Below are 26,617 nucleotides of genomic sequence, written 5' to 3'. Positions count from 1 at the left end.
GAAGCTTGAATTTAAAAGGTACTAAATGCATTTTAGGGATCTGAATACCTTTCTGAAAAATAGCAACTGGAGCAATTGTTATTGTTTAACAGAGCAGAAAAGAAACAGGTTGTTACATATTTGCATTAGGTACAAAGCCAGAGCTACTCTGTTTCCAGATAGCTCTTACTTCCTTTGTTGCTTCCTATGTAGGGCAGAGAGGAGCTGGTAACAGTTGTGAGGTTTGAGGAATCACAAGCCAAAGAGTTGGAAAGTGTCAGGATCTAATTGTGATCTTAGCAAGCCATGGAGTGGCTGCAAACACAAGAGTAAACCACAGGTATATTAGCCTGGAATGGTTTCCAAATGAGAGACACCACTGTATGCTTGGATGCAATTAATTACCAATTCTGGAGCATAAAGAAGGAATGATTTGGATTTTTAATCTTGTTTTCCTGTCAATTACAATTTGTTCCATTGTATGGCTCAGTATGTAACCAATTGCATTTCTTGTTGGGATAAGAAAATAATCAGTAAAGAAGAAAAGTTGTTGCCTTTAAGACCAAGTGAATCTTTTTGTTTGTACACACCGTGCCAGCTGTCTGGTGTCCCACCTAAGGTGGGCATTTGGCATTCAGGTTCCTAATTGTTATTCCTCCTCCGTTTTTGTGTCTTCAGGTTCTTTATCATAAAGCAAGCTGTTGACAGCTACTGTATTTGTTGTAGAGAATGTTAGAATTTCACACGAGATTGAAGTATTTGCATTTCTGAGTACACATTTCTTGTTTGTCACTTCTCAGCCACTGGAAACTGTGGGGCCATTTCCCACTCCTCTATTTTCAGTTGTAACAAAATATTTGAAATAGTTTTAAATTTTCAGTGGCTCCTATTATAAGCAGAAGAAAGGGAAAAAGGGGAAAGTAAACCCCGAGCAAGAAAGATAGACCTGCCACTTATTATCTTTCTTTCTGAGAATAGGGCTAACTATTTATTTCCCAGAAGACTTACAGCCTTTTTCTTGACCTTTAGTTTGTCTTTTAGGAAAGGCAATGTATTTTATTTTTATTGAAGTCTTTTTTTTTTTTTTTTTTTCCCCTTGTCTCTTTAGAAAAAGGAAGAAAAACTACTGTCTCCCCTTCTGCAGAGAAGTCTAATTATGACATTTCTGTTTATAAATGTGCTTAAAACAGGGCAGCAAATTGATAATTTGACTTCTGTTTCTGTAGAGAAGCTCTTTCATCTTACCTATAAAACTGGGGAGACCTTTTTAAAGATATTATGTGAAGATGCATCTCAAAACTACATTCATCATTTCAATTAACTCCATAAGCCAGTATCATCCAGGGGGTTTTATTATTTGTTTGGGGGATAATTAATGAAGAGTTAGATGTCCTCACCTCTGTATCTTTTATATTTTAACACTATCTTTTGTGTGTTTTCTAGCACAGGTCACATATAGTGTGTGTTTGTTCTGTCATTTAAGTTCAAAAACATTTTTTTTAAATCTTTTTGTTCTTAGAAATTCTGCTTTTGAGGGATGGAGACTGCTTTCCCCAGGGTCAGGAAGGTGTTTAGAGCCCTGCCTAGGGTTTGTTTCTGTGTTGCACAGAACTGGCTGTAGAACCAGTCTGTTCTATGGCCTGGTGAAAGCCAGAAGGTGTCATTGGTCACCCTGTTCCTAATTGGGCTCTGTGCTCATCACAGATTCTGCCACCTTTCCTGCCTAACTACCTGACACAGCCCGAATCTGCCTCTCTGCAGTGAATTGCAGTTGAACCCCAAAGCTGTTGATGTCACATCAGGTCCTCAGAGTGACCCTTGGATTCTTTACCTGAAGGTCAGGCTGTGCACACACACACAACAGGCACACACACACACAGACACACACACACACACACATACACACAGAGACACACAGACACACACACACACAGACACAGACACACACACAGACACATACAGACACACAGACACACACACACACAGACACAGACACACACACAGACACATACAGACACACAGACACACACACAGACACACACACACACAGACACACACATACACACACATACACACACACGTACACACAGAGACACACATACACACACAGCAGCTTCATCAGCCTCACTCCAGCTTTGCTGAAGGCTGAGTGCTAAGGTGGAAACATTCCTTGCTTTGGCCAGCTTCAGACTGGCTGGTGACATAAATCTGGGGAAATTTTGCTTTCATTCCACTTAAAACTCATGTCTGGAGTGCCCCCAGGCCCTGCTCCCAGCCCCTGGCAGGAGGTGTGGGGTGTGGGGCAGGGCAGCCGTGCCCATTCCCATTTGACAGACCCATTCCCAGGCTCTGGGCTTTCCCTGGTACAGGTGGTGGCACCACTCCCGCAAGAATGATTTTGGGTTTTTTTTTTTCTTGCTGCCATGGGGTGTGTTTGTGGACTGTGTGCATTCAGCTTCTGAACAATAGCAAAGGGTTTCTATTGAGCCACTGGCTTGAAAACGATAGAAGGTCTGAAAAAGCAGCATGTATTTATCACAAAAGAGATTGGGATGTTGTGTAAGCTTGTGGCTTGCAATCAAACATTGAATCAAAAATTGAATTCGATGTTAAAAGGCATGACAAAAAATGTCACTGGATGAGGCAGAAATATGAATGTGATATACAGCTGATTGCAGATGTGCTGTATCTCAAAAAACAGGGAAATTTGCATTTGAAAGTGATGATTGGATTTAGTATGAACTGTTTATGAACTGCTGTGCTTGTTTTATAATAAAATCAATTTAACCTCATAAAGCACAGCGTTAAGATGCTAATTTTCAGAGAGAAGAAGCTGTTCATCTTTCCTGTTACATTTTGTCAGATTATCTGAGGAACTGTGGCTGTGGATCCTTGTGCCCTTTTTCTTTAGTGGTGTCTGGCTGCACAGTCAGCCTCCACCTGTGGCCATCCAGACCTGTCCCGTGGGCTGTGCACACATAACTGAACTGATACTTCTAGGGAAATGTAAGATAAAGCTGTGCTTAGGGTTGTTTGGATTTTGGCTTCAGCACCTGATGGAAAGGTTACTGTTGAGGCTTTGGCAGGAAAGGTGTGCCTCTGGGTTCAGGGGCCCTTGTTTGGAGCCTCATTTAAGAGCCTCCAAGGTAATGAAGTTGTTTAATTTTGGTGAGAGCCATCATCTGGCTGAAGCTATCTATCCAAATGGATTTCCCAATTTTCCCCCAGTGTTGTGCCCTACATTTTTTGCACTTGTGAAGAAAAGAGTCTTCAAGCATTGTTTTCTTACCTCAGTACAATTATTATCTACTGAGGAATTTGCTGTTTAATTAAAAATCACAACTCTTATCTAGAAAAATAAGAATGTCAGAATCTCAAGTTCATTGAAGCCAATAGAGTTCTTCTGGCTAAGAGACTTTGGCTCAGGCCTTTAAATCTAAAGAATGTATAGAAATATTTTTCAAATATTATTCAACAATGTAAGCATGTGGAACACCATCTTCCTGGGCTATCAAAAATGCAAAGAACCATTCAGATGATGAAAAGTATTTTTTAGTGGCTGTGGGATTAAGATTAACAGGATCTCAGAGGCTCTGTTTAAGACTCTAGCTCGGAATAGCTTGTCAGAAATGTAACCATTGCTCTGCAGATTTGGAGAGGAGAAGGCTTTCAATCAGATGCACTCATCATCTGCATTCCTTCCCTTGTCTGTGGAAGCAAGATAGCAATATCCAAATCAGAGAACAGACCAGAGTTGGTAGGAAGTTCCTCCCTATTATTTTAAAGGTACAAAGAGAGAGAAGAAAAAAAAGAAAGAACAAAAAAAAGCCTTAGATGAGTTTGTAGAGGAAAAGGAAGTGAAAAGTAGCAATTGTTTTTGTTTGCTTTGCTGTACAGCCTAATTGATTCCTCAGAGGTTTCACTGCACAACCAAGGTGTTATATTAATTCACACTTTGCCTTTCTGGAAATTTGTCCATTTTCTTGCTCATAAGTCCTGGTTATTACCAGTTTCAAGAGAGCATATTCATACTGTTCTTTACAGTTTGCTAAAATGGGCATGGTTTCACATACAAAATCTTTATGATCCTAGTTATATTATGAACAGTAAAGCTTTGGGGAGCTCTTAGGGATGTTTTTTAAATGTTATGAGTGTTTTACACAGTATTTCACAGGTAATAACCAGTGCTTCTACCCAGCTTGCCATTGCAGTTATTGTGTGGAAACTCAAGCTGGATGTTTTAAGTTACATAAACAATACTTGGATATTGCAGTCTCTGAAGAACTAATTTTGTGTGGTGAGGAATTTATCCTGCCTAATGTACCACCAGACAATGTCTGTCTTGATTATGGAAAAATTTTATCTGAAGATGATGATATACTAATAGGAAAAACAAAAGTAAATTAGGAGACATTAGGCAAAAATACTTGTGGAGCTCTCAGCCTGCTTTTTAGCACTTCTATAGAACAGGGGGTTTGCCTCTAATGCCATTGGGTGCTCCCTATAGTATTATGGATGTCTTGATACAATACAGATCTATTTGTTTGGGTTTCAAAAAGGAGCAACTGAAATCACTGTGAAGCATTAAAAGCAGAGCAAAAGATTATGGGGCAGGTTGGTTTCATAATTTCATAGGATTTTTTCTGTGGTTGCAGTGAACACCACTGCCACAGCTGTCCTTCTTTTTGAGTCTGTTCAGAAAGTCTTCTTTACCTTCCCATAGCTGCTTTTGTTCTGTTTTTCAGATTCACCTGCTTCTTGGAAGATCCCTCACATCCAGCTGTCCTTGGGCTTTGGAGGTAGGAGTGCAATTTCAGACCTAAAAATCTAACTTATGTGGAGTTGTATTTAGTGAACACACAAGAAATTTCCTGTTGAGTAACTCAGTGTTTAATAGACAGTTTTCTTTTTCTAAGCATTGTGTTTCCAAACACCCCTGTCATTCAGGTGAGAAAGACTTTGTTGGATTTTTGTTGATGAAATTTCTGGACTTCATGTACTTAATATCACAGCTATGTGAAAGAAGGTTAAAAAAATCCAAAAGACCTTCCAATATTAGCTGTGTACTGTATGAAATGAAAATTGGAGGAGCTAAAGGAATGTGATAGTCACATAGCAGAAAAAGATTAAGGCATATCCAGTAATTCTGGGGAGAACTGAAACCACTGCAGAGGTCAGGTTATTTTTAGTGGAATATGGAGGAACAGTAGGGAAATCATGAGACTTTTCCTTTGCTAACATAATGTTTTGGAAAAGCCTCAGTGCCCTGAGGAAGTGAAGATGAAATCCTTAAAATCAAGGTGAAATTGGCTGATGGAATTAGCTGCAATTCAGCCTGGGCTCCAAGAAAGTGATAGATGAGAATAAAAGAAGTTTTCCAGCACATTTATGGATGAAAAAAACCTTAAAATGGGATTGAAAGGAACATAAAAGTTGGCATTCCCAGTTATGAAACTTGTGTGCTGGGCATGTGAGGTGAATGTTTCAGATCCCATGAGCAGTTGTCTTGAGCAGGTAGGATGGATCCTATCTCTTCCATGGCTGGGATTTCAAGGCATCCCTCACTTAGTGAGAAAAACCAGACTCATACTGGTTTTTAGAAAGCACGTTTAAAAATACTGGTTTGTGTTTTATGTTGCAAGTCCAAATGTATTCTTCATCTGAAATAACAGTGTGGCAACATGGGTGGCTGCAGCCACTGCTGATGGCTCCTCAGGAGGGTTAACTTTCAGTGCTTAGTTCCCTTTGAATTTCTAATTCCCTTTAGTCCCTTAGCTGAAATGTTTTGGGCTCAGAGCCCACATCCAGCTGGATGGCAGGTAGTGTTTCCCTGAGCACCAGAACCTCCTGCCCATCCCATTGTTCTACACTTCTCACCACTTCTCATCCAGAAAATTGTTGTCACTTCACTTGGTAATTCCTGGCTCTTGCTGCCCCTTTGTTCATGAAGACAGGAAAAGTAATTGATTCATCTCCTAACCTTTGTGCAGGAGATTAGGTAGAATCTGTATCTGCTTCTTGGTTTGGGGCAAGGAGTATTTCTGTTCCTTTTGACCTCCTCTTCCCATAAATAGTGGCAGTGATGGGACTGATTCCAGTATGTTACCCACATTTTCTTGAGAGTTTTCTCCCTTACAAAGAGGAAGAAAGAGTCAGCCAATTTCTGCTTTATATGAAAGAGGACATGAACAGCAGAAGGAGAAGTATTTTTAAGCCACAGACTTTATGAGAGCATGACCTTTAAGAATTCAAAACCTAAACTAAATGGAATTTACAGAAGTATATTTTATGTAACCATTATTTAAAGCTTCCACTCTGTAATTAAATTTTGTCTCCTTGACAAGAGAGAATGAACTGTTCCTGAAAAGCTTCTCATATGGTTAGCAGTATAATTAGAGAACTAGTTATGCAAATGTCACACAAAAATGACCTTTAATGAAGCAATATCAAATGAAAAAGCTATTACAGTTATGCAGCATGAAGAATAGTAAAAATCTGAATTATTAAAGAGGATCCTGGGCCTGCCACTGTTCAGATTCCCTTCTGTGGGGCTCCTCATTTATAATCAAGAAAGGATGAGGTCAAACAGCAATGTGATAGACCCAGAATATGAAATTGTGTAAAAGCTGCTGAAGGAATAATTTCACAGAAGCTATCTGCACACCATAAAGCCATGTACTGTAAATACATTCTTGGGTGAAGGATTCTGCTCTCGTTTAACTGAACAGAAAAATGGGTTCAGCATTCAAATTTGAAATAGATTTTCCTGTGAAAATTGCACTATAGACTGGAAGAGCAAGTGCACCCAGCAGCATAGCTGGGTTGCTGTGGCTTGGCTCTCCAGAATGGTGTAAACCCCTGCACTTCTGTAACTGCTAATATGCCTGCAAAGCATTCTGTTTAGGCTCAATGAAACCCAAGATCTGGTCAGTTTTATTTTCAGAAGACTGCTTTTAAATGTGAAGTCAATAATTGACTTTATTAGAAATGAGAAACAGATACACCAGTTTGGATTTTAAAGAACAATTTTAGTCCAAAATTCAAACTAAACAGCATTGTAGACTATGCTGACTGTACTACAAGTCTACCAGTATTGTCTGGTTTCTTAAAGGGCATCCTGTTGCTGTGATGAGAACATGTGAGAGTCTTCTGGTTTCAGAAATAGTAGAAAAGTATTCAGAATAGTAGAAAAGTATTCCAAACTCCTTATCTTTAGAGCAGTGTAAATAGCACAACCCTACTCTAGATGTTGCTAGTGATTTCAGGAGGAAATCAAATCTGAATGTGATATTGGAAAGCCTTCTTATTTTTTAGTCCAAATGTCTGCTTATTCATTAGCTCTCTGATATACCACCACTTAAATGCAGTAGTTATTTTTAAATCTTGTGGTGCTGAATCAGAGCAATCAATTTGAACTTTTTTTTTTTTTTTTTTTTTTTGCCTGACTTGTGATTTTTACATGCTTGACTTTGAGAATACTATAAGCGTAAAATATAATATTTAGAAAACCTATTTTTCTGCCTTCAAGACAAATCAGTGTTTTCCTTCTCATTCTTGGGTAGACTGGGATGGCTCACTGGAGGTTAGGCAAGGTGAAATGCTTGCTTTTACATTCTTGATGTGAATGAGGCATTTCACAAGAGCCTTGGCTCATGTGATAGGCAGTTTGCTGTCTAGCAGTAGTGTTATGACCAGACATTAATAGCCATGAGACTTGGAAAGAGATCATTCTGATGGCCACATGAAAAGAAACTCTGCATTGTTTATTGAGACACTCCAGTGCTCTGCAGCAGGAACATCACTGAGTGCCAGCCCCTGTCTGTGCTTTACTGGTGTTCAGGTGTCTCAGCACCTACCAAGTGAGTTGGTTGAGCACACAGGTGCCACACAAGGTTTCAGGCCAGCATGTGCTGAAATTTCCACAGGGATCACATCTGGTGTTTCATCTGCTGCCCTGGCAATGACAGATGCTTCTGGGAACCCCCAGCTGCAGCTGCCTGCCTGCCTGGTGGTTGTACAATCCCTGCAGGTCCAACCTGCCAGGTGCCACAGGGCTAAAATGACTGTCTTATAAAAATAAAATAGTTGTGTTTGATCTGGCTGCAAATGGAGGGAAGGATTTCTTTGACTCCCCACCTCCTGAGGTAAGGTTATCAATGGCAGTAAGAAGCAAATACACCTTTGCTTATGTGTTTAAGACCAAGAGCTATCTGCAGACCCAGGGCCTTCTACACCTTGACCCACTTCATCAGTATTGGGAGACAGTCAAAAATTATGTGATGGGAAAGGGGTTCAGCTGACAGGCAGCTTCCATGGAAAAAGTGGGGTTTGGTTGCTTAAGCATCAAGTGCTTTTCTTCTTAATTGTACCTTTGACAAGCAGCTTTTTTTTTTTTTTTTTTTTACCTTGTTTATCTCTGTTTACCTAATCTAGTAGAAGACAAGCAAAACACTTCACTGAGGAAACAGATTTTTTTTTCTGTTTCTTAAATAAATAGTGTTTCTGCCTCTTCAGTTTTGCTTACTTCAGTTCAGTGCATCAGTTGAAAAAGAGCCTGCCTGTAAGTGCACGAGCTGTCTCATTCAGGTTCTTGTTTTGAAGTCAGGCAGTTGCTCCCTTGCTTTGCCACAGGAAGGCTGTGAGCTCAGTTTCACAGGAGATGGCTGCCCACAGACCAGCTGAGCAGGCCTGCCTCTCCTTAGCTATGGAGCACACTTTAAAAAAGCATCCCAGTTGGTGCAGCCAGCATTAACTGGTTCAAAATCCCTTCTGATGACAAATGGCACTTGGTTTTCTCTGTGTTTCGGGGAATTTTGCACCCAACAGAACAAAATATGCTGAGTTTAGATGTTAAGAACAGACACAAGGACGTGGAACAGATCCCCAATCTGATGGTGATGATTTTCTCCAGTTACTTGCCTAAGCTCTTGTTTGCCAACGTTTTTAGGGTGGGCTTTTACTCTGATGTTTTATTGCCTTTCAGATCACTACTTCTACTTTTACCACCAGTGATTTTGGAGTGCAAGGAAGAAATAAAAAAGTGTAGTAATTATGAATGTATTTGGTTAAATTCTAAAGTCTCAAAGCTCATTAAAAATGAGAAACCATGGCAACCCCAACAATCCATCCCACACATATTATACCTACCTAACAATGTGCAGAGTACATCTAGAAAAGAGAAATTAAGCATAAAGGGGAGAAAAAGCATTCACTTTTTATGTTGCTATTTTTGAGTCTCAGATCCTGAGACTCAAAACTCCTTTCAACATAACTTGTGCTAGCAGCACTTCCAGCTCTTACATTTAAAAAATAAGCAGCTGACTTTCAGGCTGAACACAGGATCTCTTCTCAGTATGGTTCTTTATGTTACTGAGATTTCCTATGTTGTGCTTTCAGTTAAGGACAAGCTTAATGGGAGGTTGGTAGCCAAGGAAAGAAAATGTGACCTTTGGAGTTTCCCTGGACCTGTGCTCTCCTAAGAGATGTTTAGAGCTTTGGGCAGTCCTGCTTCTCCTGGCCTGTTCACATCACAAGAAAATGTGAAGACATTTCTCCCTCTTTCTGTGCTAGTATATGCACAATACTTACTAGAAATCTAACATCAGTACTGGTCATTTTGTTGAAAGATTCCTGATCCTTGGAGCCAGGTCTCTTGCATGCAAAGATGGATCCATTTGTGCATGAATGGTTGAAGTACGAAGAAGTTTTCCAGTGTGTGGCTCAGGTTCTGGAGCTCAGGAGGAGGATGTCTGAGGAAAGGCAGCCCCAGTTCCCACAGCATCCTTGGAGCTCTGGGGAGTCATCAGGTGAGACTGAGGACAGCAGCTCTGGAGTTCCTTCAGGCAGGGAAGGAACCAACCAGAGCACGGTGGTCAGTTAGGAAAAGTTATCTTTTGTATTTTGCAAAGGGATGTAAACTTCCCTGTGACTGACACTTCTGTGGCACACTGTGAATTTAGATCTAAAAAAGGTTTGCTTTTTATTGACTCAGGATCAAACCCTTGTAGAGCCAATGCAGCTCCCCAGGGTACAGGGCTCTAAACCAAAAAGCACTGATACAGCATCAGCATTGCCTTGTCTTACGGGTGAAGTTGCAGCTCTGTTAAGATCAACTAAAGGGTTTTAGAGAATACTGGTTTCCAGTCTGAGCCTTGTAGTTACTTACATCTATTTTCTGTTTTAACATACAGAACATTCACATTTGAAGCTCACTGTTATACCAGAGGATAAACACGAGGTGGATGTAGCTTTCTCTTGAAATATCTTGATATCACAAAGATTAATCATGAGGCTCATGTTCAGTGTGAAAGAAAATAAAAGTCTGTTCTAGAGGCTGCAGCAGTAGCTGATCAAAGTGTGAACATGCAGAAGTGGATTCTGGAGGCGTAGAAGGAGGTGCAGAAGAGCTGCTTTGCTCAGGTTTCCAGAGCAGATTATATTAGGAGGAGGAGTGGGGTGGGCATTGCCCTTTCTGATTTTGGTGGAGTTACTGTGATTGGCCTAACAGGAGAGTTTGGCCTCGAATGCCTACAGTGTCTGTAGGGAATATCTTCTCAGTGGTGTCTGAATAGCTGTGCCTCAAGCAGATCCTGCATGGATATTGAGTCTGGAATGGCTCTGCTTTGGGATGGATGGGGTTGTATGAAGCCTGGTGTCTGACTTCAGAGGGACTTTGAACAGTGGGTACTAGAAAGCAATCCCTCTGCTGACATTCTGATTTTTATTACCCTCGTAAAGATTAAATTATTCTTAAAGGTTGTACTTAAAGACAAAAAAGAGAAGGGTCTCCCTGGCACTGCCTGGGGTTTTGTGTTACATCAGTTGTAGCAGAGCAGGGCCCCTTTGTCATCCCTGCAGCAAGGGCTGCACAGCTCTGGCAGGAAATGTTGTTTGTGTCACTGGTTTGACTGTTACCAGTATCCCCCCTTCCAGAGACAAGTAACATTTCCTCTGGCTTTTCTGGAAAGGTGTTTTTGAAGAGTGGAATCTATTCATAGGTGGGAAATCCTTTTTCCAGTGGCATTACACATACCACCACTGTAACTGGTGACATTCAGTTGTGTTTCTTCCCCCCTGTCACCCATGTGTCCCAGCTAAGAGACTGGAATTCCTTGGTTCTGCAATAAATTTCTGTGCACATTTTGTGACTAACTTTCAGATTTTTAACATGCTTGTGGTTAATGGTATGAAATGTTACCTGTGAATCCCAGGGCTTCGTTGGCTGAGCTATGAAGAAACACAGAGACTGCAGTGACCTTGTAGAAGCTTAGGATTCAGCCAATGCAGTTGCTGGGTTTTGTTGGGAATGCTTTAAATGGACACCCGAGCCCAAGCTCATAAGTGTTGGATTTCATGTGATAGGCACTTCAGTGGTACTGATACCACTAAAACATCTTAAAATACGTGTGGAACAAAGCATGATTTCCCAGGTAACAGTGGTAGATAAGTACTGGTAATAGACATTACCACAAAAGCCAGGGGACTGTGACCTCCATCAGGCCTTCCTGATACAGGTTTTTAATTTTCTGTGTCTGTGTTGATCCAGGATGTTTTGGTAAAAACTTGGAATAATGACCCTGACATCACACTTGAACTGTATTGGCCTGCTCAGGAAATGCTTCCTGTATTACATCTCTTCAGAAGGGACCCTTGCTGCAAGGGTCATTCATTCCAATGAATTCATTCAGCAATGGCTGAAAAAAACCCTGAATCACACCATCCCAAAGGTTTTGCACTAACTGTAACTTGATTGTTCCTGGTGTTTGTCTGCTGGTGCAGGGCAGCTGCAGTTGAGCAGGTGTTCACTCCAAGTGGAATAAGCTGTGCTCTATGATTTGCCTTCCAAGCATTAGTTTCAGCCAGTCAGGAGCAGGATTTCATTCTGGGATGCTTCAAAACCTTCCCTTTAGAAAGGATCAGGTGGGACTTTTAAATGCTTGGGACTGGAATGCTGAAAAATCTGCAAACTAGGAAGTGCAGCAAAGTTTCAGCTTAGCTCTGCTGACAATGGATAAGATAATGTGACTCCTTTAGATGCTCAGGCACATCACTAAATCAGCATTACTGGAGTCTTGCTGTGAGATGCAGAGTAATTGCCTAGCTTAAATTTTAGTCAGACATTGGCTTAGAAAAAAGTCCTAACTTGTTAAATGGGGGGGAAAATATTATTTCCAATACTTCATAGACTTAGAGCAGCTTTTAAATTTCGTCTGCACAGACTGAATTCACAACTGAAAGTAGGACTGGTGCTGGCATTTTACCTACAATTAAATGTGACTTTTTTTTTTTTAAAGAGGCAAACCCAGTATCTTGACTTGATCCACCTTTGATTATCTGTTAAAACTAGCAGAGAAAAAAATTTAAAACCACAGTAACAGATGTGAAATAATGGAAATAACTTTACCAGTCACAGCTTTTGCTAAAATGTAAAGCCTGGGATCACAGCCTCAGAGCTGGCTGCCAGGCAGGAGCAGAGCCCTTCAGAAAGGTGCCAGTGATCTCTGTGTTAGCCTGGAAGGACTCTGCAGTGTGTGACAAAAGCTGGGAGAGAGGAACCTTGTCAGGCAGAATGCAAATGAGGGGGTGACAGAAGGGCACTTGCTCTGGGAGGAGCTGGTCCCTGGTGGTAGTGTGTGAGTGCCTGGCTGGCAGAGCTGTGCAGGGCCTGCCTGGGAAAGGTATGGTACAGCAGGGATGGTATGGAACACACCTCTGGGAATGTGCTGTGATGGTACAGCAGGGATGGTATGGAACACACCTCTGGGACTGTGCTGTGATGGTACAGCAGGGGTGGTATGGAACACACCTCTGGGAATGTGCTGTGATGGTACAGTAGGGGTGGTATGGAACACACCTCTGAAGGGGAGATGGAATGTGCTGTAACAGGTTACCCCCTAAAGGCTTTCTTTTTGTGAAATTATTTGCAGAAAACCCAGGAGGAAAATGAGAATGGATCCTAGCAGGGAAGGCCAGACAAGGTTTTCATCATGGTGCACACAGCTCTGTACTGAGCTTCACATTTTCTTACAGGACCAGAATCTGGTTCCTGTCTGCCAGAAGGCTGTGATGATAAAGGCAGTCATTCTTTGGCTCTGAAACCTTGTGCTTCCTATGCCTTTGATGTAGAGCAAAAGGAAATCTAGTGATTTCTAAATGGATTTTTACAATTGAGCTGTTTTCACTGAAGTCTGATCCAAGGTCACAGGGCAGCAGTGAATCAGTGCAGAGCTCTGCCTGGGAGGGAAAGGGGATTCTGAGCAGCATTACAGAGAAAGGTGGTCACAGGCTGAGGAGAGCCTCTTCACACACTCAGGCTCACACTTTGAACTCCCATGAATCAGAACTTGGGGTCTTTTTTCTACCTGTAAGCTTCACAGCCCAATGGGATTAGAGTGAAAGCTCTGATACAAAATTTCAGATGGAAGGTTGGCTGATAGCAGCAGCACTACATCTCCTGAGTAAAACCAGGGCTGAGCCTCTTGGGGTGTCAGGTGTAGTGGGAACGGGTACTACTTCGAGGAGATAGATCTGCTTGGGTAAGAAAAGCATAATTGCTGCTGATGGGCACCTCAGGAAGCCACAGTGATGGGCATGTGATACAAATCCCTCCTTTCTGAAGACGTCTGACTTGAAGGGCATCTTACATTACAAAAACTCATGACACTGTTCATGTTCAGCATGAAACAGCCTGATGCAGGCTGGTTTTGGCATCCTCTTTGAGTTTTTTATTGCTTGGCTTCTTTCCCACCTTCTCCTCTCTCTGCTGCACACCAGTGTAGCTCTCCTCAAATGGCACTGCATTGTGTTCCTCCTCCATCCCACTCCCACTTCAAGATGTGCAAGCAGATTCAGTGACAGCAAGGAAGTCTTGAGAGAATAACCTGTTTCTGTTTTGACTCAAAAATCGTGCACATAGGGAGGAAGAATGTGTATTGTAGTGTGAATAACAATGCACAGAGCATCTGCTCCCAGTTGTCATGGCACACACACGTGTGGGGTTTCTGTGCTTCTGAATGTTGTGTCTCCTGCCACACGAAGGACAGCTGGGAGCAGGGCAGCACTAATATGAACACCTCACCCAACAGAAAAGAGTTTCCCCACTGAAGACATTACAGATCTGGAGGATATGGTTGTGCCTTACCATGCTTTAAGCACTGCCAGACAAGTCAAGACATGTCAAGTGCAGTCCTAAAGCTGGAGCCTCTCCCATTCCTGAGTTGGTGTCAGGTCTCTGCAGACTCAGGCAGATTGTGCTGGGGAAGGGAGATTGCAAAGAGCCAGAGGCAGAGTCCTACAGCCAGACTGCCACCTCCTCACTGAGGAAATGCAGAATGTGGGAGAGCAAGGTCAGAAAGCAAGGACTACATTTAGTTCCATCACAGCTGGAAGGTCACTATGGCTCCACACATGGACCTGGCTCCACATCAACTCCACATCCAGCTGAAAGGGGCTGGTTTCCTTCTTTTCCTCAATCCTCTCCAGTGCCTTGGCAGGACACAATAAGCTAGAGGTGCAGGAGTTCCCCAAGAATCAACAAATCCTGCAGAAGGAAAGGTGGTGGGTCCCCTCCTGGACACCTGTGGTTATTTGCACTGCAGGAATGGAAATTCCCTGCAAAACAGCTTCCAGATAATCTGTGTAGGTATTCCTGTGGGTAAGTGTAGGAAGGTTCATGTGTGTGTGCAGCAAGTGCAGAGCTTGTATTTAATCAGTACTGGTTAGATGACTCCTGAAATCTCATAGTAAGGAAGAGAAGTGTTCCCAGTGACTGGAGAACTCTTTCAGACATCACTGCAGCAGGCAGCAATCTGTGTGGGAGCACTGAGGCTGCTGCCTGTACAGTACAGGCAGTACCATACTGAAATAGCATGGGCATCACCCTAGAGACTGCCCCTGGACACTGACAGTTTCTCTGCTTTCTTTGCAGCAAATAATAATAATTTTTTTTTCAGCAGAAGTCTATTTTTATATTGAGATGGTATAGTAATCTTGGGCTAAAGAAACCTTTCAGTTAGCATGGCTCTGGGCTCTGGAAGGATAGAGAAACACTACAGAGAGCTCATGGGTATGCTGTGCATGGAGTTAAGAATCCCAGGGCCAGTTAATTAATTTTATTTATCTAACATACCTTATGCATCCTGTGCTCATGGTGACAGTTTAGTATTGTATGAAATTTAGGGGTACTTTTAAGAGGCTATTTAGCTACAGGGAGCTAAGCATTAAATTTTTTCCTCCCCTCTCTTCCATATTTTCAGTCCTTACAGTACATGTGTTTTGAACAGCAAGGCACTGTATTTAAAAGAAAAAAAACAAAACCAAAAATCACCAAAACATAAAAAGGGTGTTATAATGGATAGAAACTGAAGAGATTTTATCTCTACATGAATTCATAAAATCTGATGATTATTGCTTTCTTAATGGCTTCTTTTCAGCAAGAGTCACTATCACACTGTGGTGTTTCTAGAAAGGATGAATTCTGCTTGTTTTGCTGCCAGCTTCTCATGAAATTATATGTTCTGCTCCTTTTCTGAGTGAATAATACTCTAATTACAAGGGTGGGCCATAACTGCATAACAACAAGGAACAAGGGATTGGGTGTTTGGGATAATACTACCAGAGAATAAGGGAGCTGCCATTTCAGTGGGTACATGGCCCATTTTGGCCACTATTTGGACTGGTTTGAAAGGCAGTGGCATAGAGTAGTGACAAATGCTTCAGCAGAAATGAGAAGAAAACTCAGGCTGGCTGGTACAAGATAACCTGGATGAATTAAAGTTGTAGACCAGAATATTGGAGCCTGGCTTGCTGTGAAATTTGTTGTTCACTGAGGGATCCAAATGTTTTGCTTGTTGAAGCCATTATAATTCTGGTTAGTTTATTATTTAAATACACCACTAGGCTTGCATTTGAAAAATTATTCATGATATGGTGAGAAATACCACAGCTGATGGGACCTCATATTTCCATCCATCTTCCAGTGCTGTCTAGGACCCACTTGCTTCCCTTTCTCAAGAGCCATCACTGAGTTTTTTAGCTGCAATATTTTCTGTGGCCCTAACTGTTCTCTGTACTTTGAGTTGTGATTTAAGCTGAGGCAATTAGTTCCCCTAGCATTTGAGATGGTGAGTTGTTGATTTAGACACCAGAACTGTAATATTTCTTGTCTTATTTTCCATCCTGTTACTCCAGCATTTTTCTTGGTTTTATAATCACAGTTTTCACCTCCTATAGCAACACCAAGCTCCTTGGTGGAGGAGGAATAAGCTCACGCAGAGTCCTGGATAGATTCCCTGGCTGTTGAAGCCTGCTGGTAGGCTTGAAAGATTTAATTTACCATCACAATTTTGCCTCAGAGTTTCTGAGGGGCCTTGGAGAGCATTTGGCTCAAATATGTAAGCTTAAAATTAGACAGTTTTAATTACGTAGCCTGGTAAGTGGCTTCTGTTCAGTTCTAATTTGGGGATCAAACAGATTGGCACTATGGGAAAGGTTGATTATTAATTTCTCTGCAGCTACATGCTACTAGGTGTCACGTGTTGGTTAGCAGAAGAGAAACAGATAAATAATTATATAATTGGGGGGGGTAATTACAGGAGTTTGTGGTTTATCAGTAACCTGCACTGCAGCTTTGCTGTGCATAATTACAGCAGGCACAGTGCTGGTTCTGTGCTCACTGCACTCTGTGTCTGCCCCACTGAGCTGCTCGGCAGCCCCTTCTCACCTTTCAGCAGGCACTTAATACATAAAAACTTGGATCATGTTGTGGTCTCTAAGAGTTTTTATTCAGCAGACATGCTGCAGTACAGCAGTGCACTGTAGCTGTTGGAATAAATAATTAAGGTGCTGTTGTCAAAACTACTTCATACATTGATTTTTGGTGTGGTATTCTCACTGATTTAAATTATGCTTATTCATGCTACCATTAATTCACAAATTTCAGCCAATCCTGGCTGTGCCATGTGTGTGAATTGTTTAAAAGGGAATTCTTGTAGATCCAGAAGTGTGGGGTTTCTCCCATTGCAGCAGCAATGTGTCCCCTGATGATGGAACACCTGGTGCTGGGCTGTCTAGAGCTGGCACAGAGCTGGGGATGGTTCCAGTCAGTCCTGTGAGGAAAGTTAGGAGTGTGCTGAGTGTGCTGCCTCAGTCTGTGGGGAGCAGACATTTGGGTACTTTTCCCATTTAAATCTTCAGCATGCTTAAGCTCTTGAGAGATTAAGGAGGAAGAGTTAAGCCTGGTTTTGGGGCCCCAAAGCCTGCTTGTTGAGAACCCAAATGCAATGCTGTTTGTTCTGCTACCTCCTGAGAAGGAGAGAAATCCAACAGCTGCGAGCAGCCCCACAGCTCAGTCTGTCACTGTCCTGGCTGTGCCTCTCTGGCACCACCTGGGAATTCTGTCAGTGGGAATGGCTTTTTTTATTTTCTCCCTGAGGCAAGATCCTCCCCCCAGCCTTCTTTCTCCTTGGGTTTTGGTAGCATTTAGAGCCTCTCTAAAATCATCCCTTTAGGCCTAGAGGCAAACAGTTTAAGGCATGCTTTTTTCATTTCTTCTAGCTAGATGGAACTTTTCTGACACAGAATTATTATTATGGTGCATAATTATGGTTGGATGTATTCATTATATAATTGCATGATATATAATCAGTAGCAAAAGCTTATTTCCTCTGCTCTTTGAATACTGAACTTGTGAGATTAATTAAGCTGATACTGAAAATACTTTTAATTATATATGCTGCATAAACATCACTTTTAAGATCAGATGAGAGAATATCATTGCCTGAATAGTTTCAGAATTTTTTCAGATAACCAGTATGTTTCATACTACTGTCTAAAGCAATGTGTGGAGGTTTTTTGGTTTTTGGTTTTTTGTGGGAAAAATCTCCCCAGCCAGCGGATGGAAGAATGAAAGGAGTACCTGAATATTTGCTGAAACACAGATCAGCTGCTTTGGTCCAATTGCAGTGTATAAATGGAAGCCACTGCAAAACTAAGAACATTTTATTTCAATAAATAAATCTTCCACATGTCTAATCCTAATGTAACATCCCTCCATAGGCAGGAAACTCACGAAGTATGTCCAGTCCCCCCTCCTGAAGCTACAGATCACCCCAGCAGTGCCAGAACCTACACAGGCAGTGGGATACCATCACCTTCTCCATCTCCCTGTGCCACACTCCATACACACCTCTCCTGCTCCTGAGGGCAGGCAGAGTCCCTCTCTGGTTCATTTCCCTCTCTGCTGTCAGCAGGCAGAAGGGGTGATGGGCAGCAGGACAGCCAGCAGCCACTCCCAAACCACCACACTCCTCACCTCTGCTGTCCATGGAGCTGCTCAAAGCAGCAGTCACTGAGGCTGGCTAAAAATCTGGGTGCTCTATCCATAAGCAGGTGCATTCCATGTGCTCACTGAGCTGGAGGGAACCCTGTGTGAAGAGAATTAGAACTGGGGTTTGATGACTGAGTCTGAGTAAGAACTTCAGTTCACTGACAAAAAACTGCTGGAATCATCCAGAGGGAGGAAGGAATCTGAATTGTAAGCCCTCTGAATTAAATGATGTACTAATGTAACAGAGCAGACATCTTACCAGGTTTGACTTTGATCTTTCTGTGTTTTATCCTTAATTCTTGTTGCTACACTTTGATTTATTAGCCTATCCTATCCTATCCCCTGATTGATAGAAGAGGAATCCTGTCAGTTAGGATTGGCTCTTGCTAGCAATCTCGTCTCCAACAACAATAATTTCTTTAAACATTTATCTAGTTCCATCTTTGCCCTTTCCAGGGAAGTATTTTTAGCATGCCTGCAGAATGCAGACAGAATAAACTGATTTTTTTTTTTTTTTTTTAGAATATCATTTGTTCTTTTGTGTCTCAGAAAACTTAACAGGTTGACCAAGAATTGCAGTTCTGTTGACAGCATTGTTGTTTATTGCTGTCTTTATACATTTGCATATCATCCCTGTCTCTTTTACAACAGGCTTTTTGCATATCTGTCAAGTGCTCAGGAAAACTGACTCATTTATGTTTTCTCTTTCCCTCTCACCAGTCATTTACAACCCTCTGAAATGGACGTGTGTTTGCAGCAAAGCAGAACTAAAATTCACTAATTGATGCACAAATACACTCATTTACATGCAATTTTAGGTTTTTCTTGAAATGCATCTATTTGCATAAATAAAACCCCTTTCCCAAATATTAGTGTGTACAAAATCAGTTTTCATGGATGCCAAAAAAAAGTGGCTGAATAGAAAAGGCAATTCAGAATTTGCATAATAGTTACTAATTGTTTTCCTTGCTATTAGCCTGTCTCTTCTTACGAGGCAATATTGGTTACTGTTTTGTTTCTGGGTATGCTTTGATACCAGAATTGTGAACTGCTGCAGAGGATCTTCATAATTCAGGATATTTAGGTGGCAGTTCTGGACTGGGTTCTGTACAGGAGCACGGAGGAGAAAAGGTACTGACAGAACCCAGCCCCTGGCCCCTCACTCTCACCATGTACACACTGCAAGACTTGTGACCAGAAACTCTCTCCCCTTACAACTAGAAAATTCTTTATGCTCGTGAAACATCACGAAGCTTGGGGTAAATCTCCATTTTCTTTGGGGGAAAGAAGATGTGTCTTTGTTGCAGCTGTCTGGGGTTTAATGTATTGTTCTTTCAAACTGACACTGGTAAAGCCTTAAGAGAGATTATGGAGCACACACTGATAGAATCTGGAACAAATAAATAAATCTCCCTCTACCTGGCTCAAGAATATTTCGTTAGTTTCCTTCCTTTAGAAATGCAGAAAAAGATCTAGCATCTTTTATTGTTCTTGGTATTTATTACCACATTTTTCTGTCAACATGTAGTGGTCATTATGGCTCAAGAAAGGGAAGAAGAGTGAACCAAATATGTTTTATTCTGGAACCAAAAGGATGATTGTTTTATTCCAAGGATGTTCTGGTGCACCTTTCCAGCTTCCCTGTTAACAACCAGTTGCTGCATTTCAGTGGAGAACATCAAGTATTTCATCTCCTCTCTGTGCTGTGGATCCTAAAGCTGAGGTGAAAAGCTGGCAGGTGACAGAAATGATACTGCTGGCTCTTTGTCTGTATTCTCTGGAGACAGAAATGTCTCTAATGCCATCTTCAGTCCCGTCTAGAGCAGCATTGATCATTCCTGACTGTGTTTTGGGAGCAGAGGGATTTCTTTTCTCATCTGTAGCTTTTCTTCCTCTCTCTTGCCTGTACTTCCTACTTTTCACAGCAGTATTTGCAGAAGAATTTCAGGAAGTGGATCTATTATCAGTCTTTACAGATGTTTCTTCTTGCCCCTCTCTGAAGCAAACCTGTTTCCTTTCAAGATGCGGTGCCCCTTTCTGCTGCCCCCACACCAATCCAGCATCCCCCTGAGCAGTGCTGCCACAGGCTTCAGAGGCATCTTCAGAGAGCTGAGGCTGAACACGGGAAGGTATGTTCCTGCCTCCTCAGGAAAAGTTTGACATGGTGGTTTCCTTCGTAAGAAATGTGTCTCTCTTGGAAAGGAAACATATTTTCCTTTTTGAAAAGTGTGCGACAAAGAAAACCACAGGAGAGACAAAAGAGGGAGGCTGGAAACAGGGCCCTGCCCCCAGGTCTGCGGTCCCAGTGCCGGCTCCTCAGCCCCATCTCTCCGTGCACCGGGGTCACCTGCAGGCTGCAGGGTGTTTTACAACAAACAAAGCATTCGCAGTGTCATTCCCAGTGTGCAGGAGAAGGAATAAAGCAAGAAGGAGTTAAATTTCTGAGAAAAATGGCAGAGTGCAGTGAGAGATTCCCTCTCCCCAGACTGATTTTTCTGCCACTGCATTACATTATATTGCCATTTCTGATGATCCCTTTTTAGAAATGGATGTTGAATTGAAGCAATATAGATGAGCTTTAATTTGTTCCTTGGCTAGTGACATTCATCCCTTTTTTTTGGCTGCATTGCCTGAGGAGCCAAAAATATTTGCTGTTTCTACACTGTTTATCATTTTTAAAACACTGGAGATGAATGTGTCTGTTGGGATTATTTTGGCTTTTTTGTTTGTTGTCATTTAGCAGAGATGAGTACAAAGGCTTCCTTCTCTGGTGGTTTTAATTTACTGTAGCTAACAAAAAGATACAATAATCTTTTTACATTTCATGTCTAGCAGAAGCCCCCATCCCTATTAACCTTTTGGGCCGTGGTGTCAGTCAGCATGTTTGTTCTGGAGGGAAGTGGCACAGGAGGTATCAGTGCTAAACTCATCTACCAGATTCTCCAGCCAGCAAACCAAATTGCTTTGCTTTCATCTCCTCATTTAGCAACCACATTTTAAAGCACACACACAAAAAATCATCTAAAAATCATAATTTACAAATACAGTATGGGAAGGATTAATCATCCTGCTTTGCATCCATACGGTTTCGTATGAAGAGATTTGCTTACTATTATTCTTAGAAGTGTTGCAGTGTTGGTTGTTTTTTTTTTTTTACTTCTACTTAATACAACAATTAATTTACTGCTTAAAGAGCCATATGTTTTGTTTTAATTTCTCATCATGAGACACACAGTGAGCATTTCTGCCCAAATATTAAGGAAAAATATAAGCTAGCTTATATAGATCATTAAGTGTCAGCTACTTATTAGAATATATTAATTCCACTTTTCAAATTCAGTTGAAAAATGAAGTTAGCTCTTTTGTTTTATCTGAACAGATATTTTACAGCTGCAGCCAGCAGGCCTGATGACATTTCTAAGTGCAGAACTAGTTAAAAATAGGGACAAACAAATAACCACACCTACAAAACCTGCTCCTGTAATTTTACTGAAAGTTTTAAGTGGCAAAAAGTCCAGAAAAGGGTATCTTTAGTTTGAGGCCTGAAGCAGATGCATGTCAAATCCTGAAGACCACAGAATTAGTTCTTCTAGTAGGGCTGTATCTCCTCTTCTCTGGGATATTGGGATTAAAGTAGGCTATCAAATTCCACCTGTTCTCTTTCTAAATCCATGACATCTTGTGTGCTTTTTTAACAAAGACAGCATAAACCTGTAGCATAAAGTACAAGGAATAACAGGATACAGAAAGAAATAAATTCAGATAAAAATCTCTTGATGCCTTTCTCTTTTGTCTGTATGCCATTACTGTAAATTATCATTATCATAATTAAACAAAAGAGGCACTATGTGTATTATACAGTATAATCTCTTGATGATGCTGGAGAAACAATGTACATTAAATCAAATTTTATAATATCTATAAAGTCACTGCTACTTCATAGTAACTTTTATAGTTCACAGTAAAAGCCTTTGGTGCTTACACAGTTCATAGTGAACTAATCTTTTGCTTTTTAGTTCACTGCAGGAATTAGAAAAGCATTACTGCAAATATTAATTTTATAGCCTCAAAACATACAGTCATAGCATCCCAGGTGGGAAGGGACACAAGGATGATCACATCCAACCCTTCCTGGCAAAGACATGGTCTGGACAGGGTGATCCAGCACCTTCTCCATCTGAATCCTCAGTGTCCAACACTGGGGAACCCACCGCTTCCCTGGGAAGATCAGATCTTTAATTAACTTTTGTATGAATCTGTTGGCATATTAGAAGTGATAAAATCATGCCTTTTGAAATGTGCTTTAGTGATGATTTGAGCCTGGCAGACAAAAGATCCCCTGTAGTGTTTGCAGTTGTCAAACTATGACCCATCTTTGTTCCCCATCACTGCCTTCCCAGGCTTTCTGTTCGCAGGAGGGAGCAGGGCCAGGCACTCAGGCACAGAGCTGGGACACACTGCTTAGGCACTGGCTCCACAGTCTGGCACTCTTCACTAGGATCTTTAAATTATTGGGCTGGACAGCTCTGGATTTAGGGTGAAAAAGCAAAACTAGTGACTAGAGGGCAGATTTCAAGTGTTACCAGCCCTAAGCATTTGTGGGGGGGGTTTCCAGGGAAAGGAAGGTACTTCTCTCTCACAGAAACCCCTGGTGCACAGGTATCTGCTGAAGTTCCACCTGAGCTCTGCACCCTGACCAGCACCATCAGGCTCTGGTGAGCCTGGCCTTGGGCATCAGCTGGGGCAGGGACATGGGATGGCAAAGCACCTTGTCACCTGAAGCCATGGGCAGTGGTTCTCACTCAAGCTTTTTGCAATATATTTTCCAAAACAAATACCTAAAATGAAAGAGGAAAAGCAAATAGTATTTCCTGTGATAGCTATGGTTAAAGATTTAAGACAAAATACAAATATTTTTGCAGTCAGTGTACCCTGTCCTGTGTTTATGGCCATTCATTAGAAACAGAACTCACATATCTTGTACTATAGCCTGCTTAAATGATGCTATTTAATTATTATTTCTATTGTGTCATTTCTGAAATCCTCACCTTACCAGGCTTACAGCAATCTGTAAATATTCTTCTGCTTTTGGTTAACTGAGTAGGACTTGAAATGCTCAATAGCTTCAAAATTACAGACTGTCTTCTCTTTGCTGTTCAGAACCCAGGAGTCAGACATCATTTTAAAGCTGGGTGACCAAGTGTCATGTGCAGAGCACGATAGAGTCTTAACTATTGTTATGGTTTGAGGTGTGATATTTTAGAAAATACTTCAGTACAAGAAGATACTTCTTTTAAAAGCATGATGCCATTGTATTTATGTCTTATTTTCTCTCAAGAACTAAAAGTGTGTTTTGACAAGAATTCTCCATGTAGAAATACTAATAGTATGCTAATTACACTGAGGAGCTGACAGTGTACAACCAGTAAAGCTCTTTAAGATAACCCTTCTTCCTATTCCCAGTGATAATCAGCCTTCAAAGCTGATTTCTTTAGCAGACACTGTTAATCTGCCTTGGCTTTATTCACTTGAACAATGAGATTAGTTGAGGATTCCCTCAGGCAGACTTAAATAGTGGTTTGTCACTTTTGGAAAAGGACCTTCCTATCCATCCATGTGCTCTTCTCACCCCGGATTTTGGCTCCGGGGGCTGTATTTTTTCCCACATGCGGGAGTTTGTCTGATCAGATTCTTCCCAACCTGTTTGTGTCCCCTTTGCTGGGTGGCAGAACTCCAAGACTCCAGAGCTGTAGCAAAAGCTCTGACAAGCACCAGGGCTTTGTCCCGTGGGCTCCTTGCTCCCGGGTGGGAGCCGCAGAGCTTCCCTGGAGCAGCTCCCCCGGCGCCAGGATCCCCGCTCCCACACAGACACCGGCCCTGCCTGCTGGGAACCCGGGAGCTCTGCTGCTCCCTCCTCACTCCAAGTGGAGCCCCCGGGCCTTGGGCAAAGCTAAGCCCTGGGGAAGGTGCTGGGGGTGGCAGTGCCGAGCAGCAGAGATCACCCCAGTGTGGCAAAAGGAGGAGTTTGCCATCGGAACAGAGGGAGGGCTGAGGAAAACATTACGGGTGGGAGAAACCTTGCGAGGATGGAGAGAAAACGCCAAGGGTTACAGTGTGTATCACCTTGTGCAGCCTGTGGCAAGTGTTTTATAATATCCTAAGATACTTTGTGATGTTACTGGGGTGGACACAGTTGAGATTTTATAAGGCTTTTATTCACCGAGCCTTCTTCTGTTCAAATCAAACCCCACAGCAGCTGCCTCAGTCCCAGACTGACATGCTGCTGACTGTGCTGAGGGCCTTTTTGGGGGCTTTTTAACTTTTGAGTTGCAAATAAGACAAAACTTTTCCTCCCTGAGATGAGTGGCTGACATATACATGCCTGAGCATCCAAAATCATCTCCCTCTGCCTGTTACACAGATAAAAGCTTTTGTGTGTCCAATATCTGTGTGCAGAATGAAGCAGCTACTGAAGCCCTTTCATGCATTTTATGAGTCTCCTATGGGCTTCACCTGTCTGCAGACTGGAGTGGCAGTAGTGACAAATCAGCAGAGGAAACCAGGCAGCCTGATCATTTGGGACTGTGAAATCAGAGCCTGAGCACAGAGCCCTGCAGTGCCTGCAACCCAACCCTGCCAGCCAGCTGGTGAGGAGGGGTCACTTCCCTGAGCCCACCTGAACCTGCTTTGCACCTGGTTTGCTCTCTGTATACTCTGCTCAGTGGGACATTTAAAAAACATTGCCAGGACTGAAGGCTGTTTTCAATCCCAAGGTATGTAAAATATCTCCAATTGCTTCTTTATAAGTGATCATATAGTTGGGGGGAAAAATACCTGGAATGCAATGATTACATGTGCACTTACCCTGCATGGATAGCTTGTGTTGTGCAAGCTTGGCAAGGATAGGTAAGTTTGAATTCTAGGGGTTACTCTTAGCTCTTTCTCGTAGGTAATGTAGATTTCTTCTATTATTTTTAAATTATAGCAGTGGTTTTACAAGTCATATCAACTTAATTATTAGTAATATCTTAACTATGAGTGATATAAAATACTTTAGTAATATAAAAAAGCAGGGTATCAAGGAAAAACGGGAAGAGAAAGATGAATGTTGAGCCAGGGTCTGATTCTGTGTTATTTTTAGCACTTTTCCAAGTTACTATTCATAACTGCCAGGAACTGACAGGCAGGAGAAACCCAGTGTGAATCAAGATGTTCGGCTGTCATCTGTTCCCATTTTTGATTTGTGAATCTGATATGCAAATAGTTCTTTTGCCACTGGTGTTGATGTTGCTGACTGCTGTACACACCTCACCCTTGCTGCTGCATTCCTGAGCAGCTCTCTGTGGGCTTTGGGCTGACAGAAGTCGGTGGCTCTCTGGATATCCTGGATATCCTGGCCATTAAATCCCCCCTGAGCTGGGGCTAACACATTGTCTGCTGGATACCTGAGCACCTGACCATGGTGCTTGTTTCAAACGTGCTTGTTTCTAAAGGGTCAGAAGGAGAAAAAGGCGTTTTCCAGAGGAAAACTTTTCCTATATCTTTCCATATTCCTTAAGTTGGAAAATATTAAATAACCTCCCAAGGAGAATGCCTCTCACTCCCACAGCCTCCAAAGATATTCAGCAAGAGAGAAAATAAAGTTTGCTGGAACGAGGCTGTTGCTTTGTGGTTTGAGAAGCAGCAGAGGATGAAACCCCAGAGCTCTCTGGGACAGTGCTGTGCAGTGCACATTTCACAGCTCTCAGTGGCACTGCCAGAGAAGCAGAATAGAGGGGTCAGGATAGAGGAGTTAAAAATTGACAATTACACCAGGAGAGAAAAAAGTGAGTAATTTAGTAGAAGAGCAAAGAGACCAAAGGAGGAGCAGAGTAAGTAGGTGAAAGAATGCAGCAGAGATCAATTATTACATGTTAGGAGTAATTTCATTGTCCTGTATGTTTGGAAGAAGAGAAAGAAGATAGAGGAGAACTAAGAGGTACATGGAAAGAGTGAATTTAGCAAGGAAAAGCAACCCTAACTTACTAAGAATGGAAATAAAAATACCAAGAGGTTGCATTAAGAGGTGTAATAGTTCTAAAATGTGCTTTGTAGAATGTACCAGACTGCAACAATTTCATATGTTCAGAAAGATGACAGAAATGTTTCTGCTTGCCATTTCTCTAAAGGCCTTTTTTACATTTTCTTGTCATGTGGTATTTTTCCATATGGGCAAAAGATTTTCCAGCCTCATGTGTATGAGGAGTGAATAGGAGGTGTAAGGGGGGTCGAGCAAGATCTGTGGGAGAGTAATCAGTGCCTAGTAAGTCTGTA

At 41.9% G+C, this 26,617-nt stretch overlaps 1 long non-coding RNA gene across 1 annotated transcript in view; it reads left to right on the top strand.

The window, feature by feature from the left end:
* LOC139799521 (uncharacterized) overlaps positions 1-26,617 on the top strand; it is a 64,353-nt gene that overhangs the window by 4,502 nt on the left and 33,234 nt on the right. Inside the window, exon 2 of the long non-coding RNA XR_011727329.1 lies at positions 4,725-4,778. This is a non-coding gene — a long non-coding RNA (uncharacterized lncRNA). The remainder of the gene's footprint in view (positions 1-4,724; positions 4,779-26,617) is intronic.

Source organism: Heliangelus exortis, chromosome 9 (assembly GCF_036169615.1).
Source record: "Heliangelus exortis chromosome 9, bHelExo1.hap1, whole genome shotgun sequence".
Taxonomy (NCBI): domain Eukaryota; kingdom Metazoa; phylum Chordata; class Aves; order Apodiformes; family Trochilidae; genus Heliangelus; species Heliangelus exortis.
The sequence above is the reverse complement of the archived record's forward strand: the minus strand, read 5'-3'. Positions and strand labels throughout refer to the sequence as shown.